The following is a 7,906-nucleotide window of genomic DNA, read 5'->3' as shown; positions in this document are numbered from 1 at the left end:
CCAGAATTGCGAGCTTGAAGGATGATTGTTTCGTCTCCCACACGAAGTGTGAGCTCACCTGTGCCAACATTAATAATCGTTTTAGCAGCTGCTAAAAAGGGCCTTCCTAAAATCAAAGGAGTGTTGCTATCCTCCTCTATGTCTAGAACAATGAAGTCAACGGGAAATATAAATTTATCAATTTTAACTAGCACATCTTCAATAATACCCCTAGGGAATCTTATAGTTTTGTCTGCTAATTGAATGCTAATCCTAGTCTATTTGGGTTTCCCAATACCTAATTGTTTGAACATTTTGTAGGGCATGACGTTAATACTAGCCCCTAAATCAGCTAATGCATTATTAACATCTAAACTACCAATTAAGTAAGGAATTGTAAAACTCCCTGAATCTTTTAATTTGTTCGGTAGCTTATTCTAGAGAATAGCTGAGCAAACTGCGTTTAGCTCCACATACGATGCCTCGTCCAACTTCCATTATTTGCTAAAAGCTCCTTTAAAAATTTCATTGCCTTTAGCATCTGCGATAGAGCTTCAATAAACGATTAAGTTAATGTGTAATTTTTTAAGAGTTGAAGGAATTTACCAAATTGTTCATCTGAGTGGTCTTTCCTTGTCGCGTTAGGGTATGGCACATGAGGTTTATATTCGACATTCATTGATTTGTTTTATTATGACCTACCTCATCTTGATCTCTGCTCACCACATTTTCTTGTTTCGGTTCTGGCTCAGGCTCAACGAATTCTTCTTCATCTTGAACATTAATCGCGTTGAGCTGTTCCCTTGGGTTGGGTTCAGTATTACTTGGCAAGCTACCTTGTGGTCGTTCAGAGATTAGTTTGGATAGCTGGCCTATCTGTGTTTCGAGCCCTTGGATCTACGCTTGATGATTTTAAGTGCTGTCTCGGTATTTTAGAAATGGGTTTCTGACACCGAGATAAATTTAGACAGCATCTCTTCAAGGTTCGATTTCTTTTCCTATTGATAGGGTGGTTGTTGAAAACCTTGAGGATGTTGTGGTCTTTGACTTCCCTGTCTGCCCTACTAGAAATTTGGGTGGTTCCTCCAACCTGCATTGTAAGTGTTACTATATGGATTATTTTGAGATTGAGAATTATTACCCATGTAATTTAACTGCTCGTTATCCATGTTGTGGCCATAAGGTTGGTATTACGAATTGATTGATCCACCTCCACTTGCTTCACATTGCATTACTGGGTGAACCTGTGAAGAACTAAGACAACCATCAATTTTTTTATGCAAGACTTCTACCTGATCAGAGAGCATGGTGACCGAATTGACATTATAAACACCGACTATTTTCGTTGGTTTTGTCCTCATAACTTGCCACTGATAGTTATTTAGTGACATCTTCTCTATAAACTTATAAGCATTTTTAGGTGTTTATTATTGATGGTTCTGCCAGCAGCTGCATCAACCATTTGCCGAGTCCAAGGATTCAGGCCATTATGGAACATTTGAACCTGAAGCCAAAGTGGTAACCCATGGTGAGGGCACCTTCTGAATAAGTCCTTGTATCTCTCCCATGCATCGTAAAGAGTTTCTAAGTCCATATGCACAAATGAAGAGATATCATTATGTAATTTGGTCGTTTTAGCCTGCGGGAAATATTTTAATAGAAATTTTTCGGTCATTTGTTCCCAAGTAGTGATTGACCCTCGTGGTAATGAGTTCAACCACTGTTTAGCTTTGTTTCTCAATGAAAAAGGGAATAACCGAAGACGAATGGCATCATCAGAAACACTATTAATTTTAAATGTATTGCATAGTTCCAAGAAGTTTGCTAAGTGAGCGTTGGGATCCTCATCCTGCAAACCATCAAACTGAACAAATTGCTGTATCATTTGAATTGTGTTAGGTTTTAGTTCAAAAGTATTTGTAGCTACAGCAGGTCTAACTATGCTCGATTCAGTTCCTGTTAAAGAAGGTTTAGCATAATCATACATAGTGCGTGGAGCAGGATTTTGATTAACCACAATTACAGGAGGTAGCTGATTGTCTTGGTTTTTAGCCATCTCTTCGGTTGGGGGTTGAGTATCGTCCTCTTGCTCGTTCTTTGTGTATCTTAAGCTTCGCCTTATTTCTCTTTGGTTTCTGTGAACTGTGCGATCGATTTCTTCATCAAAAAGTAGTGGTCCTGACAGGTTTCTTCTAGTCATAAACTATAAAAACCTGCCAAGAGAAAAAAAAAGTAAATTAAAAAATAAAAAAATTTAAATTAAATTGCAAGAAAAAAAATGGCTAAAGTAATAAAAATTGAGCGTTCCTAATATCTTAGTTCCCCGGCAATGGCGCCAAAAACTTGATCGCGATTTTCGTGACAGGTATATTTTAAATATTTATAATTAATCATTCTTGAAACTAACTATTATCGCGATCAGGCAAGTGTACCTATCGAATAGTAGTATAGTTTTAGCAAGACCGGATTGTCAAACCCAAAGGAACTAAAAGTACTAGTAATGACTGTCTTTTTATTATCTAGCCTAAGAATAAGAGGGTTTTGTTTTAACTAACTAATTAACTAATCTAAGAATTCACAGAGAATGGAATTGGGGGATTACTTTTGGAAAACGATTGAATTAAGACAATACCTAAGGAAAAATTCACCTAGATTGTACTTGTTATTCTGGCTCTGAATCGGACGATTTATTCATTTAACTTGTTCCGTAAAGATCCCTAAGTTATTTTATTATCCCTATTCAAGACTAATAACGTCTAATCCCTAGATTGAATAATTGAGACTTTTCTCTAATTAATACTCTAGGGTTGCATTAACTTGATCTATAGATCCCCTTATTAGGTTTCACCATAATCCGGAAAAATCTTGTCACCCTATGTCTAGGCGCGCAAATAAATTTCCTTAATTATGACAAATGTACTCTTAGACAGGGCCTATTCCTCCTTTGAATAAGAGCTTATCTTGAATCAGTATCCTGGGATATCAAAACAAGAATTAAGAACACATAATTAAGAACAAGTTAAATAGTTATCATACAATTCAGAAAATAATAACAAGATTTGTCTTAGGTTTCATTCCCCTTGGGTATTTAGGGGGTTTAGTTCATAACTAAAAAGGAAAACATCTCAGAAGAATAACGAATACAAAACATAAAGAAAACCCAAAACTCCTAAGGGAAGTTGAGGGGAGATCTTCAGTCTTGATGATGAAACCGGCTTCTGAGATGGATCAATCTGCTTCCTTCGAGTAATTCCTTCCTTCCACTCCATGTCCTCCTTTTTCTCTTCCTTTAAGGTGTATTTATAGGCTTTAGAATGCCTAAAAACCCTCAAAATTAGCCTTTTTCGAATTGGACTCAACTTGGGCTCGGCAGGGACACGCCCGTGTGACACGCCCATATGAATCGTGCTTCGAATCTGCCAAATTGACACAGCCGTGTGGTCTACCCGTGTGAGGAAGTCCAAGCCATGTTAATTTCATACTTTGGCCCATTTTTTCCATTTTTGGCCCGTTTCTCGTTCCATTCGCTCTCCTAAGTATAAAACATGAAATTAAAGCATTAGGAGCATCGAATTCACCAATTCTAAGGGAAAATCATCCATAAAATGCGTTAAGTATGAGGTACAAATATGTATATATTACGGTTTATCAGTTAAATACGTAATAAAATGCTATATCAATTACACACAAACTTACCTCGGTACAAAATATGGGCAACTAGTTCGATTTAGTCCAAGATCTTGCTCTTTCCCCAGTCTAGGCCCGGACTCCGTTTTTCTTGATCTATAATAGAAAATTTCAATTATTTAATTATCACATTATTCAGAACAACCCATAAATCATATTTTGGCAAAATTATAATTTTACCCCTAAACTTTCACATAATTACAATTTAGCCCCTTGGCTCGTAAAATAAAATGTGTCCATTTTCTTGGTTACCTAAGCCTAGCTGGTTCATGTTCCCTCTTATAACATCCCATATTATTCATTAAATCACATTTTTAACACCTATTTTACACCTTTTTACAATTAGGTCCTTTTTAGTTGTTTTCATGAAAAATCACTTAGAAAAAGATGTTCATCTAACATCGAACTTTCTTATTCCTCCATTAATCATCAAAATACATGCATGACACACATGGGTAAATTTTTGAACATGAACCCTAATTCAAATAAAGGGTAGAAATAGCTAAATCATGGTTTAAGGGTCTCAAAAATGCAAAGAACATTAAAAACAGGGCTAGGATTGACTTGCTATCAAGCTTGAAAGTTGAAGAAACCCTAGCTATGATGACTCTTCAAATTCAACACAAGCATGGAGAAGATGAATATATTTTGGCTTCATTTTACGTTTTAATTCATTTATTTACACAATGACCAAAATGTCCTTAAAGCCTTTCTTTCTAATTTTTCCTATTCATGCCATTTTTGTCCAAAAATATAGAAATTGGTCAAATTGATATTTAAGACCTTCTAATTAATAATCCATGGAAATTTTATGCTTAAAGCTTCTAAAACACAAGTTTTGGAACTTATTCAATTTAGTCCCTAAAGTCAAATTGGACATCTTTCACATAAAATTTCTTCATGAAATTTTCACACAAGCATGCAATCATACCATAGACCTTATAATAATTATAAAATAATGATTTTTACTTTGAATTTGTGTTCTCGAAACCACTGTTTTGATTAAGCCCTAATTCAAGATGTTACAACTTTCTCCCCCTTAGGGATTTTGGTCCCTGAAAATCTTACATGTAAAAAGATTTGGGTATTGGCTTCTCATAGTTTCCTCAGGTTCCCATGTGGCTTCTTCAACCCCATGTCATTGCCATAATACTTTTACAAGGGAAATGCTTTTATTTCTTAATTGTTTGACTTCCCGAGCTAAAATTTTCACCAGTTCCTCACCATAAGTCATATCCAGTCGTATCTCCACCTCTGTAGGTGAAATCACGTGTGAAGGGTCAAAACGGTAATGGCGCAACATAGACACGTTGAACACATCGTAAATCTTTTCCAATTAGGATGGTAAGGCTAACCTGTAAGCTACCTGTCCTATTCTTTTAGTCACCTCATATGGTCTAATGAAACGCGGGCTCAATTTCCCTTTCCTGCCAAATCTGAGAACTTTCTTCCACGGGGATCTTTTAGAAATACCTTATCACCAACTTGAAAGTCAATTTCTTTTTGTTTTAAATCAATATAGGATTTTTGTATATTCGAAGTCGCTTTCAAGCAATTTCGAATCGCTTTTACTTTTTCTTCGGTTTCTTTGACTAAGTCGACCCCATTAATCTCTTTTTCTTTGAGTTTAGTCCAATATAATGGTGTTTGGCACTTATGCCCATATAATGCCTCATAAGTTTCCATTTTCAAGCTTGACTGAAAACTGATATTATAGGCAAATTCCACCAATGGCAAGTACTTTTCCAAACTGTCCTGAAACTCAAGAATACAACACCGGAGCATGTCTTCTAGTATATGTATTACTCTTTCTGACTGACCATCAGTTTGCGGATGGAAAGGGGTACTAAAATTCAACTTTGTATCTAAAGCTTCTTGTAGCTTTCTCCAAAACCGCTAGGTGAATCTTATGTCCCCATCTGAGATGATCAACAAAGGCACTCCATGAAGTCTCACAATTTCAGAAACATACAACTCGGCTAACTTATCGAATGAGTAGTCGGTGTGTACCGAAATAAAGTGAGTCGATTTCGTTAATTAATCAACTATGACCCAAACGACATCTTTCTTTCTCAGGGTCAATGGCAAACCTGTCACGAAATCCATAGTAATCTGATCCCATTTCCACTCGAGAACCGTCACAGGCTGAAGTAAGCCTTAAGGTACTTGGTGCTCGAGTTTCACTTGCTGACATATTAAGCATTTCGAAACAAACTCTGAAATCTCTCTTTTCATACCTGGCCACCAATACAATCTCTTCAAGTAATTATACATCTTGGTACTACCCAGATGGATTGAAATATAACTATTATGTGCCTTGTGAAGAATTTTTGCAATAAGTTCATTATCTCTAGGTACACAAAATCTATCTTGGAACATCAAACAACCATCGGAACCAATCCGAAAATGTGACAGCCCTAATTTGACCCTAGTCGAAAAGTGGTTTCGGGACCACAAAACCGAGTTATAAAAATAATTAACCATTATATTCTATGCTTATTATATGTGTAAATGCATTTGTGAAAGTCTCATGCTTTGATTTTGTCATTTGTATGTGAAATTTTAATAAGGGACTTATGTGAGACATTTATGAAAAGTAATAGGTAAATTTTAAAGTGATCTATTAATGCATAATGTCAAAAAGATGGACTTGCATGTCAATTACTCATTTTTTGGTTAGTGGCCGCCATGATATGGTTAATATATATATTATGTAATTTTATAATAACAATTTAATTCACAAAATGAAATAATGAATAAAGAATAATATCATGGGGTTAGTGGGAGGAGAAACCAAAGTAGGTTCATTTTGCCCTCCATTGCCGTAGCTTGAAGCAAGGAAGAAGAAAGGATTTTTGTTTGATTGTTCGGCTTAGATGATGGTTAGAATGAGGTAAGTATTATGCCATTCTTGAAAATTTATGCTTAATTGAGATGATTAGTTGAATTCCACCTATTCCATGGATTAAGTTTAGTCTATTTGGAGGTTTGAAATTCGGCTAGAAGCTTGAAATTTTAGTTGAAGCTTTGATGTCATTAGATAGGAATATTATATATGTTGGATGTTTTAAGTTACTTGTTATTTTAACTTAAAGGTTGAGGTTAGTATTTGGTTTGTTAAATATGCCGAATGGGGATTTAGGGAGAAAAAAATATATAGGTAATCGGTCATGCTATATTCTTGATAAAAAAAATTGTTAAATGCTTCATATGTTATATAAATGAGCTTGTAAGTGAATTTGAAGATTTGGAAAATTGTGGATGAGAAGTGCCGAATGTGATTTTTGGGTGTCATTTAAGGGATAAAAATATGGTGGCTTGAGTTTAGTAATATTCGGCCATATGTAATGATATAATGAATTTGGTATATCCGGTTATATAGGTTAGTATTTATGGAGTGTTCCAATTGAACTTGTAATTTCGACCACATAGGTATTTATATAGATATAAATATATATTTGTAAAGATATATTTGATCTTGCATAATCGGCTATATAAGTGATGATGGTATATGAAGTTAAATGTGGTTTTGTAAGCTTGTATAGATGTGTGAAAGTATATTCATAATGATATTTGGCTTTGGAAGTGGTTTGAAAACTTGCAAAATGCTAATCTTGTAAGTATTCGGCCAAATAGGTAGATATGATAATCATGTGTGGTTATGGAATTGTTAAGTTAAAATTTATTATTCATTGATTTAGTAAATTAGCTTATGAAATTCGAATATGCAAGGTAATAAGTTAGTAAAATGTTCCTTGATAGTTTTCATCTATTATATGGGGATAAATGTAGTTGTTGATTATAGCCTAGTAATATGTTCGATTGTGTATGAGTAGGGCATATGTATGATGTTTAAATAGCTAGTTAGTAAGGTCATTTGTACCTTAAAATATGTGATATACATGTATTAAATTAAATTGCTTAATTGATAAGTAATTGAATAAATCTATTTGTTTTAAATCAAGCTTAAGAGCAAAAAGGGTCGAAATCAGATAAGGGAAAAGAGAAAGCAATCGAGTAGTCTATCCATAACCGTTCAAATATATCTGAGGTAAGTCTTTGAGTAATGAAACTTAGCTTATGGTTTGATAAAATCATGGTATATAAGCATAATAAATAAATTGTGACCTATTGATTCTACTTGAATTACGTAGTGGGATAAATAATTTGTGTATATGACTTGTAGCCGAATGGTTATCGAAATCATGTTGGATAGCGAAACGAAATCGTGTTTTTTGTA

The 7,906-nt window shown here is 34.6% G+C and overlaps 1 non-coding gene across 1 annotated transcript; it reads left to right on the top strand.

Annotated features, from left to right (window-relative positions):
• Positions 1-1,499: 1,499 nt before the first annotated feature.
• LOC128284891 (small nucleolar RNA R71) lies at positions 1,500-1,605 on the top strand. Its single transcript, XR_008275311.1, has one exon. It is a non-coding gene; the product is annotated as a small nucleolar RNA R71 (small nucleolar RNA).
• Positions 1,606-7,906: the final 6,301 nt, after the last annotated feature.

This window comes from Gossypium arboreum, chromosome 11 (assembly GCF_025698485.1).
Source record: "Gossypium arboreum isolate Shixiya-1 chromosome 11, ASM2569848v2, whole genome shotgun sequence".
NCBI lineage: Eukaryota > Viridiplantae > Streptophyta > Magnoliopsida > Malvales > Malvaceae > Gossypium > Gossypium arboreum.
Note: the sequence above shows the minus strand (reverse complement) of the source record. Positions and strands in the feature narration are given on the sequence as shown.